General features: G+C 46.1%; 1 protein-coding gene and 1 long non-coding RNA gene across 2 annotated transcripts in view; one reads left to right on the top strand and one right to left on the bottom strand.

The window, feature by feature from the left end:
• LOC308192682 (uncharacterized protein) overlaps nt 1-20143 on the top strand; it is a 71216-nt gene that overhangs the window by 29516 nt on the left and 21557 nt on the right. The gene's annotated exons all lie outside the window — the stretch shown is intronic.
• On the bottom strand, nt 15676-18981 carry LOC308193572. The gene is made up of 2 exons (XR_013949785.1): nt 17554-18981; nt 15676-16891 (listed from the first exon to the last, which is right to left on the bottom strand). It is a non-coding gene; the product is annotated as an uncharacterized lncRNA (long non-coding RNA).

Raw genomic sequence — 20143 nt, 5'->3', positions numbered from 1 at the left:
TGTCCCTGCTCCCAGTTGTGTGAGCAGGGGGCTCCCAAGGACTCCCCAAATCCTCATGGAGGGACCTGCAAATCTGCCTTGGCCTGAGGCCACCAGCTCTGCTTGGGTTGCCAGGAATCCCCTGCCTTTACCATAGCACAAGTGACCTGTCCCAGTAAGCATGCTGTAATGATGCTGTTGATGAATTTAGGGTCCAGGGGAAGGGGGGGGATTTGGAGAGTTGTCACTTCCTCACAACTACGATGTGGTGGCATAAACATCCCTCCGGCAACGTGACACGGGACCTTGCACGTGTCACCTGGCTTCCCTGTGCCTCCACTTAACCCATGCGTTGGGCTGGGTGGATGAACGTTGCTGTCCTTCCTCCGCCACGGCGCTGTGAGGATTAATTACTCATGCTGTGTAAAGTGGTATGGAAGAAGCTAAGTCATTGCAATGTTTAGGGTTTCAATATGACGGTGCACGTCTGTTGGGAAATGCTTCCAATCACTAGGTGATGCTATTCAAGAAATCAAGAGCTACTGAGAGTAAGTAAAGATTGTGCAAGTGTTTAGATGCTTGGTTACTTTTTCAGTAGCGTCCACTAATTTGGGGATGTTTTCATCTTTGGATGCCCAGTGGAGATGGCTCATCAAAGCTCATGTTAGTGCATATAGCTCTGCTAGAAGTCACGTACAGAAGCCATGTCTTCAGCTTTACCAGTACAATTGGGCACAAAGGCAGTGGGGATCACTGTGGCACAGGTCTTGGTCTTGAAAAACCACCGGACTGTTTTCATCATGCCAAAACATTGGGTGTCAGCCCTCACCACATGGAAAAGCACCTTCCTCGAATACTGCCAGGAGACAATCCATAAACAGCTCAGTAACATGAAACCATTGCACACTGGAAGTGGTCGGCTTCCGAGCGGTGAGCTGAGTGCCCTCACAAGTTCACCACAAAGAGGATCTGGAGGTAGTCTGATGGTTCGTTCAGCTCTGGTGCGCTGCTCACCTCTGCCCTCACCGATGCTGATGCCAGACGCGTTGTGCTTTTTTATGCTGGCCTGAGAGAGAAGAGAAATCACACTAAGGTTTTGCATTTTTATTTGGTGGTACAGTGCTACACGATGCCCAGAGAGCTCTTTTCATAACACATCATCTTTTCCTCTGTTGCACAGGGAGCTGCTTTATTGAATAAGATTAAATTTATTGGACATAAAATCAGGCCAGCCAGTACTTTGTGCCAAAGCTTGAGTTCCTGTGAGGAGAGAGGTCATTATTATGTCTCTGTTTTGTAGCTGTTTTTAATTGAACTTTCTCATTTTGGAATAATTAAATAGCAAGACTTGGCCATTTGGCCAGCTGCTTTGCCTTGTGTTTGTCTTCTTTGGCGTGTTTTCCAAAAACTAGCACAAATGCAACGTTTGTTCTGTTGGCCTTGGAAGGAGTGGCTGGAACAACCTGTGGTATGAAGCTGTGATGGGGGAGGATGTTCCCATGTTTTTAGGACTGGTCTGTGCATTTCTGCTTCTATGCAATGTTCTCTTCTCACCCTATACCAGCCCAGGAAGACATTGAAAATCCTGTTTGCACCACAGACAAGGCAAGGCAGCCAGAGCAGCTTTGCCCCCTTGTGCCACTGTCCTGCCTATGTGATGGCTGCTCCTGTGGTTTCTTCTAGGGAGGTGTTCTCCAGCAGAAGAGGACTGCCTACCTCTGCATAGATCAGCGGTCAGGGTGTAGGGCTACATTTCTGGGCAGCACTGTGCCTCCCATCCATGGGGGAGCTTCCTTGAAACCCACTTTACCCACAGGTTTTCCTCTGCAAAGGGCCATGGGGTGTGTGCCACCATCTAAGCTACTGCACTCATTCTTCTCAAAAAGGAGAGATCTGAGCCAAATCTGTTCCCTCACCCGTGCAGTCCTGTTAAATCATCTGCACAAAATGGGCTCTATTTAATATTTGCACCAACCTTCTCACTGGGGAAGGTCTTGAGGTTTCATGCTTGAGGGCCTGAGCTTGTAGGTCTGGTGGTGGAAGCTGGTGCAACATGATAAATATTTGCGCTCCACTGAAATGATGCCAACATCTAAGTCTCTGAACTTGACTGGTTGGCCAAGTACAAAACCCCTTGTGGATAGGTACTGCCATCCAATTCTGGGCTTCTACAGCTGTTTGCTTGGTGGAGCCCGGGACTCCTGAAATACTGAGAATTGTATAAAGATTAAAAAGAAGTGGCACGGTGTGAACACCATTTGGGAACAGTTAATGATGTGCCCATCCCAGCCACCAAAGCCATTGCTGAGAACTGGCAAACCCAGAACTTCATCTTAATCCCAGCACCTTGTATCTTGCAGCCACTCCCTTTGATGATTTAAAGAGGTGTATCTAATTCTTAGCTGGCCTTCACCGAGAAGGAATGCAGCACGATCGCAATTTTGGTGTGGTATAATTACCCTGCCTTTCTTGCCCCATTACCACTGACACTGCTCTCCTCACACCTGGGTTTATAGGCTGACTTGTACAACCTCTCTGGTTTGTTTTGCTTTTTTAATGACGTTGGTGAGAAGATGGGAGGTGTTTGCTGGTTTCGTGGAAGCTTCCTTTGGTTTCTGGGTGGTATGGCACTGAAGTCCTCGTTCTTGTAAGACTGAAAGAGTTGAATAATATGATAAAGTGTGGCAATAAGTTTGATTCAGTGGCTGGAGCCAAGTGCAAAATAGTTCGGAGGAGTTTCTCCTTTCAGAATTATTGCAGTGCTGATAGACAGCCGCCTTATTTTCTTAGACCTTGGTGGCTTTGCCGCTGCAAATCATTGGACAAAGGTCTAGGAGAGCAGACCCGACCTCATGTAAAGTTGCCCTGCACAGGGGCCCAAGGCAGAGGTTTGGAGAGGGTAGTGCTGGCGTCGTGTAGGGCTTCGTGGAATTCAGCAATGGGCTGAAGAACCAAGTCAGAGACGTGGACTTCTCTTGCCAGGTGGCTTCAAAGAGCCCCAAGAAGAAGATTCCCTTGGCACTGTGTACTGAGACTAAAGTGCAAGGTACCACGTACCTGCAGAAATATTCACGGTCCTGCCCTCCCACACCCACCCACGGGAAACAGAGGTGACAGTTAGCAGTACGGACAGTGCAGGGAGGGTGTTCAACGTGCCTGTGCGTTTTCACAAGTTAATGCTGTTGCATCCTCATCGATGGAGGAGGGAACCCAGGACCAGGAGCGGCACCCCCTCTTACAAAGGCTTTCTGTAGTGTCTGACGTTTATACAGATCATTTCACAGCTTCAAGTTCAAACTTGACATTTATTTAAAGTGGCTTCCTTGCATCTTGTTGCTTCCTGATTTATTCTGGTCTGTCTTGCCCTAAGGGTTTCAAGACTCTTACTGTGCACGAGTCCAGTGGGGAACTCATTTTTCTGGGGCTCTCAGTAACAGATCGAGTAGACCGGTGTTTAAGGAGATTGGCCTGAGTGAGTTGTTTGATCTCACACAACTGCTGCACGCCCGGTGCAGAGCGTGCGTCTATCAGCAATATTTGTCTTGCAGGTTGTTTACTGGAGTCTGCACTGGGAACCAAGGGTATGTACATAAAACTATGTCAGATAAGACATTGGTTGCGGGTTGAAGGTTGTTCGTGTTCAGGATTTTTCATCTCTTCCTGTCCCTTCCACAGGGAATAAATGTCCAAGTGCACGGCACAAACTGCAAAGTTGTGGCAGGAGCTGGAGGCATCCCCAGGGGCAGACTGTGTTTTTATGGCTCGGAGGCTCGTCTTCCCTACTGTGTCTTATTTGGGGCTTCCTTTGTTTTATCAGTGGACAACAATTATATCAGGAATCTCATGACGTTGGCTCTTTTTTTCTTTTAGTTTCAGTTTTGAGTTCTTTGTCATTTCAGAAATGTTTTGTATTATTCATGCATTTCTTTTTTTTTAAGAGGCAATTTATAGCTTTCGAACATGGAGAGCAATTTGAGAATGTGGCTACTTTCTGAAGAGCTGAAATCTAGTGGGAAAAAGGACTGTTATATATGTATTCAAAAATGTTGTGATTTTCAGGCCAACTTCATGAATTTAAATGGGAGGGGGTTCATGGTCATGATGCATTATGCATCCTGTGTGCATCACATCTGCCAGAGGATGCAGAAAAAGACTGCTAAAGGGCTTTTACCCATAAGTATCAGCATGTCAAGAGGTCTTTCTATGTACATTTTAAAATTTTAGTGACTGCTCTATCTAGAATAGGCTTCCTGTTATTTTGCACGGTCTGCAGGACTGGGTGGGGGCTGTTTGCTATTTTTAGAAGCTCCCCAGAAAATATTCTTAATTTATAAGTTAAAAGACCCATCTTCTTATTCCTGTTTTTACGATGCTTTCTGCAAATGAAACCTGGAATCTTTACATTTTAACTGCCAGCCCCAGCAGCTGAAATGTTAAGCAAAGCAAATCCAGCACTCAGTTACATTGGGCAATGCAGTGCCCTCATGGATTTGCTGGGTATAACTGCGTGGTCCAAACCAGGGTACTGGTTTTGGCTCCTTAGGAGCAGTTAGCACCTGAGTCCCACATCTGAAGCACTGAATGAATACATACACAAGACTGATGACTGTCCATCCTCCAACAGCGCCTTCGAACAACCCCGGTTCAGCTGACACATCTGCCCAGGCAGGAAACGAGGCTACAAGAAGGACATGGAGGTGCTCGAGAGAGTCCAGAGAAGGGCAACGAAGCTGGTGAGGGGTCTGGAGAACAAGTCGTACGAGGAGCGGCTGAGGGAGCTGGGCTTGTTCAGCCTGGAGAAGAGGAGGCTCAGGGGCTACCTTATCGCTCTCTACAGGTACCTTAAAGGAGGCTGTAGCGAGGTAGGGGTTGGTCTGTTCTCCCACGTGCCTGGTGACAGGACGAGGGGGAATGGGCGAAAGTTGCGCCAGGGGAGGTTTAGGTTGGATGTTAGGAAGTACTTCTTTACTGAAAGGGTTGTTAGGCATTGGAATGGGCTGCCCAGGGAGGTGGTGGAGTCACCATCCCTGGAGGTCTTTAAGAGATGTTTAGATGTTGAGCTTAGTGATATGGTTTAGTGGAGGACTTGTTAGTGTTAGGGCAGAGGTTGGACTAGGTGATCTTGGAGGTCTCTTCCAACCTAGACGATTCTGTGATTCTGATTCTGTGATTCTGATTCTGTGATTCTGTGAGGCCATTCCTGTGGAGGCACGGACAGACGGACACTCTGCTTTGGAGCAGCGCCGCTTTGCAGTGTCTCTGGGTGGCCGATCGAGTAAGGGTTTCGCTGCCTTTGCACATCAGCTTCAGGAGCTGTATTCTCACCAAGGCATTGTTGCGGTCTGAACTCATCTTCTCTTTTGGATCATGTGAGGTATCCTCCATTAGTAACACTTTGCTCTGACAGGCGTCCTGCTGTGCATTGCAGCAGTTAGAAGTTAAATAATTTATTTTGGAAGCAAGTTTCGTACATGACTTAGAAAATGGAAGAGAACAAGGAATATTGCAACAGCGAACTGCAGGGTAGATTTCAGTGGTAGCCTTGGACAAATACACCATGCTCTGTACTTTCTAAGCGTTGCATTTTGCCATCCATTGTTTCAAAATTGCTTTCTCTCCCATAATTATCTTCACAAGAGGAGGCTGATCCAAAGTGTTGTGTTTTTTTTTATTTTTTTGATGTTGTTCATTGATTTCCATTTTTAATAATAAAGGTGAATAAACAAAAGAAAAAAAAAGCATGACAATATATTACCTGGCATTTAAAATAGAGAGAAGATGTATGTGTGCCACAGAGCACTTAATCTGTGGACATCAAAGTGCCTTACAGAGGTCATAATTCTCATTTCAAAGATGAGGAAGCAGAGGTGCTGAGAGGGAAAGTGGCTGGCTTAGCAGGTCAGTGGCAAAGCGGGGCGAGAGTCTCCCGAGCCTGTACTGCAGGCAGAGAGGAGGGCACACAGGAGAACAAACCTGTCCTCGCTTAATCAGGACGGCTCAGGTCCCAGGTGCAATGAAGGCACAGTGACACTGCAGGGAGAGCAGCAAATCATGCCACAAGCCGTGGAGCCAGTGAAGCCTGGTTTCCTGCTGTTCTGTGTCTTAAGAGTAGGCCGGGGGTTCTCTGATGTTGCCCTTTGATGGTGCAATCCTGAGGTGCCACTGTGGCCTTTCCATCACCAAGGGCACTGATGGAGTCTGGCTTCCCAGCTTGGTTGTCTGTTTTGCCAAAAGTTTTAGGTACTTGAGAATTTTTGTGCCTTTCTGTCAGGCGTGATCACCGTGAGCCAGTGAGTCACAACTAACACGTGTCTGCACGCACACACCCACGCACGGGCACGCAGGCATATATCTGGGCATTGCAGTGCAGGGGACATTTTACCTTATGGAACTGTGTGGTCAGACAGCATTTTTATGTGGTAGATCTACGGTTTTAAATATGTTTTCTCTAAAGAGTTCTGAAAGATAAAAGGTGGTAGAGCGAGGATGTTCGTTGTGTTGATTCCATAGCCACTGTTATTCCGTCTTACTAGAAAATGCTTTTCAAGGGAAGAAACAAAATGCCTCCAAATTGGACTTCCAATGCGAAACGCATCTTCTTCGAGCCCTCAGAGACTCTCTGTGAAGTCAGACTCATTTAAGTCATTCGTGTGATGAATCCTACCTCCTGGTGAGAAGACTTCTTTTATGCCTGCAGCCATGCTGCCTCGAGGCACGGTCCTGTCACATCTCGTAACCCAGAGAGGGAGAGGTTGAATGAGCATTTTGGTGGGAAATTCTGAAGTAGTGACTTTCAAGCCTTCCTGACTTGTGAGCTCTGAAAACACTTTAGGTGGCTGCTCATCTCCCTTGTCAGTAAATTGAAGCCTGCTGATATGAGATTGGTTTTCTCAGTTTTGATGGGCCCATTACAAGTAGGACATGGATGCCGCTGGTCTTCTGTGCATGGAGTTTCATGGAGCAATGTGGCCATCAGTTACCTGAAGATCTCGCGGTGTTTTTCACAGAGGGGTCTGCCTATGAAAGGTAGACATAATTTGAGGGATTATCCATCTCTAAGCAGTTCATGATAACTGCTTTGAGATGGCTTGCAGTGTAACCTTCTGATTAACAGTGCACCCCTGTCTGCTTTCTGCTTCTTCAGATGACTGCTACAAAAGATGGGTAGTAGGGGGAGGTTGTCTAGCTTTGTCATTCACCCTCTTTGACCTTCAACTCCTTTTTTCTTGATGAAGTCCAAGTTACCCATCAATTAAAGAGAGGCTGCGTTGTGTTCTTAGCCCACAGGAGTGTTGTGAGAGTTTTAATAATAAACTTTTCAAGACTGTCAAGTGAAATGTGCTATATAAATGCAGATTAATGTTACTAGAAAGCCTGCAGGTTCTTTACTTTATGTGTCTCCTCTGTGGTGTCTACCAGCAGACCTGAATACATTTGCGGCTCAGATTACTAATCTCAGATGTAATACATCAACTGAACAGACTTTCTTTCTTTATATTTTAAATATCACGGCACACTGTATCATGCAACCTATGATAATACTGTTTAGCATCTCTGTTATTAGAACATCTCTTCATATTTTTGTTGTTACAGGGCCCAGAGGCATTGTTTATGGGTAGACCTCAAAGACCTGGTAGTACTTCAGTTTTCCAGATAGGAAAACCGAGGCCCATTTTCCAAGCAAAAAACTCTGAGCCAGTGGTGTAGAAACTGGGTCTCCTACCTCTCACATGCCATCTCTCCAAGCACTGGGAAACTGTTTTCAAAAGAGCCAAAGACTGTAAATTACAGGACCTCAACACAGATTTTGCAAGTGAAAGTAAGTTTGCTAAACAGATTTTTTTTCTCCTCCTGTGTGCTACGAGTGACACTTCCACTAAGCACTGCAGTGGGTGCGTTCCCTATGTGTCTGGTTACCCCTGAAGAGGTGTTTTAACTGGAGGAGAAAACCCCCACTCATTAGCAATGACTTCTGTTCTAGTGATTGGCTACTTAAGGTTTTACAACCCCAAGTGCCTCGCTAATATTCTTCTCTTAACACCGAGTCTTTTTGCAGGTTACCAGTATGTTCCTCAGACTTGCAAGGCTTTACAGACCGTTGTTCAAAGCCAGCTATTTTGAAAAAATACACAAATACTAGAATCGTGGAATGATCATCACAAATGGCGGTGGAGAAGGGACAACTGCTTGAAGGTCCCTCTTCTTCACTCTTTACCAGGAGAATATCCTTCTACTGGGCTATGTACTCATGGTGCCACATCTTTCTGATTCATGGACTTCACATTCCTTGCTGCCCAGTGGCCTGGTGTCAAGACGAGTTGGGGAATACTTCCCTCTCTCCAGCTGATGTGGGTGCTTTGAAAGGAGACACTGTCTTGATCTCTGTTAGGGTGAAGATGGCACTTCCATGTCTCCTTTGCCTTTGATGTGTGTCCTTGTCCCCTTGGTTGATGCACCAAACCAAATTTTTTGAGTGACTGCTTCTGCCAGTGGCTCATATTGGAGGTGTAGATGGGGTTTGGGAATTCCACTTCTGGAGCCAGGCACCTTGTAGGGACATGTGGGAGTTGCTGTTACCACACCTGAGCCCTTTGCCAATCTGGGACTTGAGCGTCAAAGGTGAGTAATTGTTATTGATGGAGCAGCTGCTTTGTTTGTCCACTGAATAAATAAAGCAGACTTTCCAGCTGTTACCTCCTCCAAGTCTCTTCCAGCTCCTTCCAGCTTCCCCACATCACTCCCTTTTCCTAATCTCCCCATCTTTTCTCTGTGGCTTCCTCCTGCAGTTTCAGTTCTGGCGGGCAGCTCCCAGCATTATGTTCAACTGAAGAGGGCTTTCCACGAGCAACTTGAATGTCCCGAGCAGTACAACATTCTTCCCAGAGCCATCCGTGTCAAAAAGTGATGTTTTCGCCCTGTTTTGCAATGATTGTATTTAATAGTTAGTTAAATATCGAGGTCACCAGCCACTCCTTACTGGCATGCCCCATTCCTAAGGAAACACTGTGCCTTTTAACCTAGCTGTGCTGGAGGGCAAGGGCATTTACTGACCAAACCTTCTGCTGGAGAGCTGATCTTTCCATTTCCCCTTCAAAGCCAAGGTTGCCACATTTTCCCAGAGTCTGTGACCTAAATAGCAAGTTGGTGTCCTGTGAGAGTGTCTGGTCCTGGAATGGCCCTGTTTCCTTTCCCTTGTTTCAGTGGCTGCGGTGATATCAGCATCCTTGCGAAAAACAATTCAGTCAATCCATCAGGGCTTTCCAAAGGCAGAAATGCCCCATGATGTGACACACCAAAACCCGTTTTGAAAGCAGCAGACTAGTTAAATGGGCTGACCCCGTGGACTCTGGGTCAATATACAATAACGGTGGTGCTGCACTAAGCTTTTCTTTCCATCAGAGCAGCTCTATCACATTGATCTGCTCAGTGTTGTGCCAGAGAATAGCTGGATAGCTTTTTTTTTTTTTTCTTTTTTTAATGTGTAAATCCACTTCCTAACCTGGCAGGCTTTCTACAGCATGAAAGTGTCAGCAAAATATTGGTGCGTGTTTCTTCCATGTGGTCTGATAGGGATGTATATCTTGTCCTGTTTGCCTAGGGTGCAGCTCCTTTGGAAATGCTTTGTAGAACAGTGCTACACAGGGAAAGAGTTATCTTTAATGACACTTCTGTGATGTTTACATGTTAAAGTCCTTGCATAGCAGAGGTATATGTGGTTATACTGGCATAAAAATGCTTGTGTTTGTGTGGTTCTGGGAACCAGTATAAATTATGCTGAAAAGAGCATGTATTTTCTTTATATTTTGGGAAAGCTGGTGCTGTAATTGAATATAACTGTAAATAAAACCACCCTGGCACTGTTTTTCATTCACAGGCCCCCAGTTCAAATTTATTGTTACCATTGCCATACCAACGCAGAAATAGCAGCTGTAAGGGGTCAAGTGAATCAGAGTCAGACTCATCTCAGGATATCTCATCTCATCTGTCCAGCTCAGGCACCAACAGGTCGATAATGGAGACTCCCTTCATAAAGGTAGAAATTGCTACAAAGTCAAGAGCCTCGGGTATTTTCAACACCTATTTAGGAGGGGATGAGAACCAGGCACTGGAAAAATCTGTTTCTGCCGAGTGTAAAAGGAGCACTGGGGAGGAGCTCTGTCACAGTATAAACTTCCAGTATAGGTTAGATAAATTCCCCATTTGACCCCTGAGATCCTCAGGATGTCTCCAGACTGCCAGTCTCACCTCCCACTCACCTGGGCACAGTGCCCACTGGAGGTATAAGGCACCAGTCCCTGCTCAGCCTGTCTTAATTAAAAACAACTTTATTGTTTGATAGATACCAACAGAATGCACAATATAACCGGCAACACAGAAGGCTTCTGCCCTGAAGACATTTTCCTGTAAACAGATGGCAAGCAGAAAATGTGTCAGGAAAGCCAGAAAAACTCTGTCTTGGTAGGTATGTGATTCCTTTCCCCTTTGGACAAAGCATCAGTGTGGGCTGATGTGGGCTCCAGTTACAGAAGATGTCTTCAAGGCTAAGGCAGTGTGGAAAGTACGAGGGAAAAACGTGAAACCAAGGGAGGGAAAAAAAAAACACAAACCAACACAACCAATTAGCATTCTCTAGTGGGGATTTTATTTCAGCCTGTCCCTCTCCCTCTGTGCTTAGCACTGTACATACACATATGGTAGGAGAGTAGCTCTGCTCAGGGAGGCGTAGAGTCCACATAGGCAGGAAAAGGGGTGGGGGACAGGAAGCACTCGGCTTAATTTCACAGCCTTGAAGCAGATCTACCAGCTGACATCATGACTTGAACAAGGTTGCCCAGGATGTCAGCGGCAGAGCCGGTATTTAAACCCCTGGCATCCCAGCCAGAGGCACTGGCATGTCCTGCTTCATCTGAAGCTGGTCTGACACAGCAGAGTCTTATGTAACTCAGCCAGAGTTTTGGTTTTGTTGCAACAGTTTCAGAAGAACTCAAGCACAGGATTTTTGCTATTTTTAAGTTCGAGAATGAGTGCATTTCTGTCTCACGCTTCACCAGGTTGCATCCAGGGTCAGGGAATGAGGGTTCATCTTCCAGCTAGCTACACAAGGCTTTCATTTGCATTCCCTCTTTGTTTTGTCTTGGGATAACAGAGGTTTGCACTGACATGCAAGATATTTTCTTACTGGTCATCGACAACCGCAGTTGCATTTCAGAAGCGTTTTGGCACCTTGCCCCTCTGGCAGCCAACGATCTTAGTAGCAACTTCTCAGGCTGAAATGTTTTTCTTGAAATGCATTAGCCCATGTCTATTATTGCACACACTTTTCCTTTTCCCCTCGTCTGCTTTGGCCATATCTGAAGCTGTGAACTCTTTTCAAAGAATCTTTAATCTCTGTCAACATTTGGAGTGGGTCTGAATAAAAACTTGTTAGAGAAAATCTTAGTGATTTAATGTGCTTCTTGGCTTATTATTCTGGCTGACAATCTTTTACAGAGCCAGCATTGCAATAGCAGTAGGAAAGTAGAAAATCAGGATTGCTTTTAGTAGGAAGAATCACTCTGACATGCTGAGCAATGCCCTGATATGTTCATTGCCTGTCCTGTGAGTGTGCTTGTCTTGTAGACACACTTGCAATGCGGTTTCCGGGAAAACAGAGGCTTAAAACTGATAGGCATTTTCTGTCACCACCTGAATAACACTTAGAACTGTGGGATAATTAAGATCAAGTGCTTTAATCCATTGGTTACCTTCTCAGGTAAAGCTATTCATTCAGCCATAGTAAGGACAATAGTGTTTATCAGCTGTAAATCTAGGGTGTAAAGTAAAATAAACAAGTCATAAATTTTCTGCCCTGCTTCTTCCCACCTATTCTTCAGGCTATTCATCTATTTTGGAAAGCTTACTAGTTCAAAACTTCAAAATCACTGTCTACAAATGAGGAGCAAATATGACATTCTGTGATCTTTTGCACACAGAGGAGATTGAGGTCTTGATAAGAAGCAGGGGTGGGAAAGGAGATGTTAGTGTCCTTGGTGAGGAATGAAGTGAACTGGAAAGTAAGCTGGGGGGAAACAGTTTGGGAATCCCTGCCCAAGTTCAAAGTACTTACACAGGTACTTGCCTCTAATTATGTATTTAAACCTAGACCCAAAGCAGTTAAATACCTGCAAAAAAAGTAAAACACAGAGTCACCTAAACATGTACCTCTGTGCTTTCCTGAGTTAGAGTCTGCACAACTGAATGGGTTCTGGCAAGAATATTTCTGGTCTCTAGGCTTAAACTGACTGAAGCCATCAGGTCGGAGCTAAAGTATTTTGTAACAACTCAGCTACGAATGTCAAAGTCTGTAGAGGTGCAGCTTCTGCAAATGGTTCCAATTAACATCTTTAATCTTATTATCTCAAGTCTTTTATCTTCAAATTTTCTTGGCTGTTTGTTTGTTTTCTTTACATTTGTTTACGTATACAGAACTGAAAGTTTTTCTGGAAATGCTGGTATGGCTTTTAACTGTAAGAATGATTCACTGAGAATAATTAATTCAAAGATCTTGGCATCTCTTTTCCTTGTAATCTGGTGGTGGATATTCTGTGATTTTCTTGGAAGGTTTTTTCCCCTGCATGTGCATGTATACACTCACACCCACAGAGACTCACACACATCATTTGCAAATGCAGACACTTCCCTCTTCTTCCTTTGGAGCTTTTAAGTTGCTCCCTGTTTCTGGAGCAAGACACATCTGACCTGTACAATTAACCCTTTCTGCTATGTATCTCCTTTATTTGTGTCCAAAAACACAACACAGCTTTTGAGGTCTGCAGGACCCGTCCTGTTGCCCCAGTGTTTTTGTCTGTCTATTTGTTTGTTTTTTGTCCATGCTGCAAACCTCCCTAAGCTTTCAATGCAGAGCAGGGACATGCAATACTCTGGGAAAGGCCTGTGCTCAGTACTAACTCCTACAGTTTGCCAAGGCTTGGCCTTGGAGACTGCTGGCTGGCCTGGGCCAAACCAGACCAGGCACTTCTACTGAATAAAACAGTACAGATCTGTTCCCAGGGGCCAGGATTGTTCCTCAGCATTGTTTAATTTATTAGTGTAGGTGCAAGTATTGTTGTTGATATAGAGGTTATAGCTTGCTCACATTTTAATATCTATTAGCAGCAAAAGCAGTGAGTTCTGCCTCAAACTTTAAGCCCTCGGGACCATTACTTACATAGAAAATTAAGCATGGTCCTTGCAGTCTGTGAAACAAGCTCATACGTAGTGTAAGGGGTAAAATTTCCCTACTGGCCCTGTAAGTGAAGTCTGTCATGAAACTTAGAGTGGCTCATCACCGTAAACATCAGTATTACTTGAACTATTTGCTTTGTAGAGCTCTCACTCGAAATTTATGCACCTAAGGAGAAATCAGGGGGCTAAACACCTTTGAAGAGCAGTATGTTATGTTTTTTTCCTTGTTCTGAAAAACATCATTTATGCAATACCAGAATTCCCTGTAACTTAGTACTTTGCACTGTTATTTCAGAAATTAAAAGCTATTCTGGCGCTTTTTAATCACAGCACACTGTGACAAAAACATAGTTGCTTTGCAGTGACACTCATATCATTGCAATACCGACAGCTCCCTTAGAACCTGAGCAAAGGAACTAGGAGGCTGTAGGTGAGCTGGGTTTACCTAAATAAATGCAATGCTAGAAGCCTGCAGCAGAGTATGGAGTCACTCCGTAATTACCCTCCTGGTTTTTCTGCCTTGTCTATGAAACAGTCACTGGAACAGGACAACTTGTATAAATTCAGGGAGGGCCATGATTTTTATTATAACTAACTATAACAACACTTGGCTCTTTGAGGGCTTTTATCCAAATGTCTCCAAGCCCTTGTTCTTCACAAAGAGAGATAAATGTAATTATCACAGTTCTAAAGTGGGGAAAGCTTAGGCATACTGAACTTAATTAACTGCTCATGGATATACAGCAAATCAGGAGCAGAGATGGGAACACAAACCAGTTTTCCCAACTCCTCTTTGTACCTTAGTCACTGGATCCTGGTGCCATCTCTGTTAGGTAGCAACCGCGGTGGGATTAACGAGACAAAAAGTCCCAGTGGGACAAAGCTCGGTTAGCCCTAAAAATACTGAGACAGCCCCATGCCCAGCTGAGGTAGCTCTGAGATACACCTGTAGCCTTTTGTCTAGCATTTAATGAGCCTGGACTGGCACTGGGAACTCGCACACGGTATGTGCTAGACACCAGTTTGTTCCTCATACTTTGTCCTTGTGTTAACACTGAAGTTTGCTTGCAGGAAACGACTGCTGGCACAGTACCACCTGTCCAGCTGCTCTGTAGCACTTTGGCTCCACCGCTCCTTCTTGGTCACTCTCTGCCCCTGCTCCACCGTGCTCTGCAGCGTGGAACCCCGCTCCACCGTGGTACGCCACAGGCAGCAGGGGGACAGCCTGCTTCACCACGGGCCTCACCACAGGCCGCAGGGGACTTCTGCTCCGGCACCTGGAGCACCTCTCCCCCTCCTTCTTCACTGACCTTGGCGTCTGCAAGGCTGTCTCTCACTCCTCTCTCTCTCCCAGCTGCTGTTCCGCAGCAGGTTTTTTGTTTTGCCTTTCTTCAGTCTGCTCTCACAGAGGCGCAAACAATATCGCTTATTGGCCCAGCCCCGGCCAGCGGCAAGGCCCTTCCCTAACATGGGGCAGCTTCTGGATTCTTCTCGCAGAACCCACCCCGATTGCCCCCCGGCTACCAAAACCTTGCCACGTAAACCCACTACACAGCACTTGCGGCCACTGAGACCTGCGCAGACTGACTCCTCATTCCTGGAAGCAGCGCCACGCGCCTGAAAGAAGAGGCTGTAGGAAGAGGTGCAGAGATGAGATAAGCAAGGTACTGATTCTTCAAAGGCAGCGTTTAGCTGTTGTTCTCTCAAAAGGCTGACAACAGAGAAGGATGGCCTTCACATGTTCTGTTCTGAATAAATGGTGTCAAGGCGGAGGAAAAGATACTTTTTTCATCCCTCTCACTGACTCCGGGCCAGGTATATTCAAACTCTGTGTTTTCTCAGTGCCTACACAGCCTGGGTGCAGAGCTACACTGACCTGTCTCCTTCCGATGCACTACCAGCTAACATAAAAGCTCTGGAAATCAAGGTGCTCCTGGCATCTCCACAGGCTCTCTGGAGGTCTCTCCACCCATCTTACTTACCATCTTTTTTTTGTATAGTTGTGATAGAAATTGTCTCAGCAAATCAGGAGAATTCATTGCCACATAAGTGACATCCTTTTCCTGTTTGGGGTCAAAATGTAACCTTGAGCTTTTGCAGCAGATAGACTCCTCTCCCTGTGTTTCCCTGAGCGCAGTAGCATATGTCTGCAGTCATTTATCTACCTCTAGGAAGCAAATCAAGTTAAAATTCTCAGGATGAGATTTTTCTAGCGTTTACTGACGGCTAATCACGTTGCAGCAAAGTGAGGCTTTCAAAACAGGAAGGTATTTCTACCCCTGGCTGAAATAACAAGTTTTAGCACAGTCAGCAGGTAGTTTGCTGCTCACACCCTGGTCACTACCTGCTTTTGCTGAGAATGAAGTAGTTACAACTGTGGTAAGGGGTGACTGATGGCAGAGTAAATATCAACCATAGGTTTTGTTTCCAGACACAAGCTGATGACCAGTTTATCATTTGCTCAGCTCACTGTAGGACAACGTAGTCATCTTTTTTACCCCACTAAAGCTTAAGGGCAAGTGAGGATGGGGCTCCAGTGTGCCAGGCACTGTTCTGTGGAAGGAGCAGGGAGCCTCTGCCCCAAAGGCTTCCATGGGAGAAACACAGGATGGGAGAAAGGGACTGGCAGGAGCACAGTAACACTAGGGCACAAAATATGCATGTGCTGCCATGGAGGACAGGCAGATGTCCTTAGGAGACATGGTATAAAAATGGGGAATTGGCTGTCTGTAGCAAGTTAGAAAAAAAGACAGAGGAGGTCTGGAGCTGAGACCCAGGTTAGAAAGAAACTTCTCTGAGACCACATCTTTACTGGTAAGTTAATCACACCGGGGACCCTTCTTTGGTGCTGATGCCAGCTGGCAGAGAAGAGCTTGTGTGCAGAATATTAAACTCTTCTGCTGTCAAAAGGTGGTGGCTGCCTCCACGCTGCCTCCTGGGAGCTCTCTCTGGCTTCTGCTACTTCCCAGACCATACCCAGAAACCTGCCAGGGATAGTCCTAATGACTGAATTCCAGTGCCCAGCTCTGGTGTTGGCCCTGCTTGCACAGCCACAGTCTTTACTTGGGCTGTGCTGTGGCTTCCCTTGCTTTGATCTGATTAACTCCTTCCTGTGGGCTGCTGCCAGCCACTCCGAGCCACGTGCACAGGGAGGTGCGCCACGTGGATCCCTGTGCCAGGAGACGTGCACATGGAGACTCTGGCTCCTTGTTGCAGTGGTAGCCTGATCCGACCCCAGCTACCTTCTGTCAAGGAGGAATCTCAAAAGGGAGGTGCTTTAGGAATAACGTCCAATAAAGGTGCTTATTTGTGAAAAAGCGTCTGGAAACAGCCTGAAGACTGGAGGGAAGCAGCAGCTGTAAATGGAGATGCTGCCACAGCTCCCTCATGTCCACATCCACCATGCAGAGCAGATGCCAGCAGCAGTACAGAGCGCTCCTTGGTGCAGCACAGGTTTCACTGGCACTGCAGAATCCAGAAGCTATTCTTGGACACCACCTACTGGCATTTTCCTTATTAACTCTTCTCAGGATGAGCAGTTTGGCCGGGTGTCGAGGGCATCCCAAGCCTGGAAGTGAAGACACAAACTCGACCTTCCGAGTCCTTTTCAGTGAATGTCCTGCTTGGTTTTTTGTTTGTTTGTTTTTGTTTTGTTTTGTTTTTCTGAGAGGGAAGCTGCCTTGGAGCTCTGTGAAAAAAAACATTATGTAAGGGAGGGATTTTTCCTTGCTGTTGGGAAAGGGGATACAAAAAGAAGTGCTGTGAAAGGGAGGCGGGTGAAAGAAATAAGAGGGAAAAAAAAAATAGAAGGAGAAAACGTCTTCAGGCACTGGTGAGGAATAAGCTGGAGGTCTTCCCTGCTGCAGCTCAGGCAGAAAAGGCATTTTATACCCATCAAGCACCACTTTAAACAGCCTTTCAAGAGACAGAGCATTTAAGTCCATGATTTCTTCTTTTTCAGTATGCACTGAGCTCTACGTGGCATAAAGAAAAAAAACCTCTCCTTTTTGGATGCAGCATTTTAAATCAGAAGGGAGGAGGAGGCACAGCTTCCAAATGCTTTGCCTTTTGGCACCGACACCAAAAACTGTAGTACTGATGTTTATAACTCCTGACAGTCGCGACAGACAGAAAAAAAAAAGAACAAAGGAGCAGTCAGTTGTCCTCACTGACACAGCTCAGGCACCGAGAGAGGACAGCAAGGGCCATGCTTGACCTCTGTGTAGCCTTGTTGTTTGTAATTAGAAGAAACCTCCCCAGTTACAGCAGCTTAAAGAATACAACCCAGCCCATCCTCCAGCATCTCGGTTTGGGCCTGCTGCAGCTCTGGTGCTTCAGCAGAAAACCCACCGAGAGGCTCCCAGCACACCCGCAGGCCCTAATTGCTCTGAGCAGCCTCACCCGGGGCCTCCACCCACACCTCCTGCCCAGCAGCCCTATTTAAGCTCAGCCTTGGGCTACCTCACAGGTGGCTTTGTCTTTAGTTTTGTTGCCTGGGTTGGCCCTTGGGGTAGATGTTGTTTATTTATACCCCCCTTGCTTTACTGATTGTAGCTCCTGGATGAACTTTGGGCTTGGTCAACCCCTTTGGAGAGCTGGGCGATCACCAACCGCATGAAGTTTAACAAAAGCAAGTGCTGGGTCCTGCACCTGGGACAGGGCAACCCTGGCTATACGTACAGACTGGACGATGAGACGCTGGAGAGCCGCCCCACAGAGAGGGATCTGGGGGTTGTGGTTGACAGCAAGTTGAATATGAGCCAGCAGTGTGCCCTGGCAGCCAGGAGGGCCAACCGTGTCCTGGGGTGCATCAAGCTCGGCATCGCTAGTTGGTTGAGGGAGGTGACTGTCCCGCTCTACTCTGCGCTGGTGTGGCCCCACCTCGAGTACTGTGTGCAGTTCTGGGCACCACAGTACAAAAAGGACATGCAACTGTTGGAGAGTGTCCAGAGGAGGGCAACAAAGATGGTGAAGGGCCTAGAGGAGAAGACATATGAGGAGCGGCTGAGGTCACTGGGCCTGTTCAGCCTGGAGAAGAGGAGGCTGAGGGGGGACCTCATCGCGGTCTACAACTTCCTTGCGAAGGGGAGTGGAGAGGCAGGGGACCTATTCACTGTAAACAACAGTGATAGGACCTGCGGGAACGGTGTTAAGCTGAGGTGGGGGAGGTTTAGGCTGGACATCAGGAAGAGGTTCTTCACCGAGAGGGTGGTCGCACACTGGAACAGGCTCCCCAGGGACGTAGTCACTGCACCAACCCTGTCTGAATTTAAGAAGCAATTGGACTGTGCGCTTAGTCACATGGTCTGAACTTTGGGCAGACCTGCGCGGTGCCAGGAGTTGGACTTGATCCTTATGGGTCCCTTCCAACTCGGGATATTCTATGATTCTATGATTTGCTCTGTCTGGGGCTGCTGGTGAGCTCTGCTACCAGCACCCAGCTCTGCTCAGGTTCTGTGGGGTTGTGCCAGTGGTTGAAGGTGCTGCTTGTGCTGGGGTCTCCCTTGCTCTCTGAGGTAGGCAAAAGTTCTTGCTGCTCTTCCAGTTCTCGTCCCTCAGGTAACTATCTCCTCCAGGGTTTTCCAACAGAGGTTCCTCCTGTTATATGTATATACATCTTTTTCATGCATGTATTTGTCTCTGAAGCAACCTCATTTAACATTTTTCTCTGAGGAACAAGTCTAGATTTAAGCTTATAAACTGATTTATGTTCTCCTAAGAAGAAGATAGAGACATCTATCATTCCACCATCTGTCCGAGGCCTGTTGAGACTCCCTATGGCTTACAACAGGGTTCCTATGGTAGTTCCAATGTTCACTGTCTGTTAGTACAATTCCTTCCAGTCGGCTGAGGAATATCAAGCCCATGGGTTTTTAATGCCTGTATTCCTATTCTGTTCTCAGAAATAGTTTTCAAGTCTGTTTTTTTTTTTTTTTTCTGGAGTTCTCTGAATGAGATAAAATTCACAGAGATGTTTCAGAGAAGCTATCAATTGATGATGAAGTCTTGTTGTTCATGACTGTCATGATTTATTTTTTTTTTTTAGTGACAAACTCTACCTCTGTCCAAGGTACGAAGATCCTTCAGTCTTACAGCTGGAGGACCCTAGCTTAGCAGTCATCCTTATGGTGTAACCTGAGTTCTTCTCCAAGCTCTTTCTTTTACAAGGCTAGTGCCATTTTGAGCATAGACTTGACTTCCATTGATAGTTGAAAGGATAGAAATGTAACAGGGCTATTTTTGTGCTGTGTATCCAGGAGTCTACATACTGCAGGATCTCAGTAAGCCATCAGTACCTTCAGAGGTATGCTGGCATCTCTGGCTGTTCTCCTGCTGGTGGTCAGGACAGCGTAGGTAGTAGTGTTCTGCTGGAGTTTTGAGGGATTATGTTTGTGTTTAAATATTAACTTCCTTTTCTGTTGGCTGACTGTAGAGTTTGAGGGATAAAAGATGTATCTGGCAGGTGAACAGCCTTTGGAAATGGAGCTTGTTCAGTTTGGTGTACATAGGGTGTGAACCCATAATGTAATGACTCTTAATATTAAGGGTTTTGTGAAACAATCATAATTAGAGAGGCCTATTCCTCCAGCAAAACTGAAATTCTCTTCCTTCAAACGCTTCCATTTTCTCTTGTACAGTATGTTGCAAAAGAAGGTTTTCATTGCCGTGCCATATCACCCAGGGCTCTCCTTTCATATGAATCCTGCCAAGTGGAGAAATGTGTTCTTGGAAAACGCTTACATGGCTCGAGAGCGTTGCTCTGGCTCAATAGCTTTCTCTGACTGGGCAAGCTCTCTCTTTATGGTGAATAAAATCAGAGGTGATTTATAGCCTACATTGATATAATGTAATCCAACCATGATAGACATACCTTTCATCATAATGAATGATGAATGTAGTTGTTACTGCTTTGTTTTATTACTGTAGCAGCTAATTCTGA

The sequence above is a fragment of the Anser brachyrhynchus genome, assembly GCF_964034855.1.
Source record: "Anser brachyrhynchus genome assembly, chromosome: 3".
Classification (NCBI taxonomy): domain Eukaryota; kingdom Metazoa; phylum Chordata; class Aves; order Anseriformes; family Anatidae; genus Anser; species Anser brachyrhynchus.
This window is presented reverse-complemented; position numbering and strand designations above follow the sequence as displayed.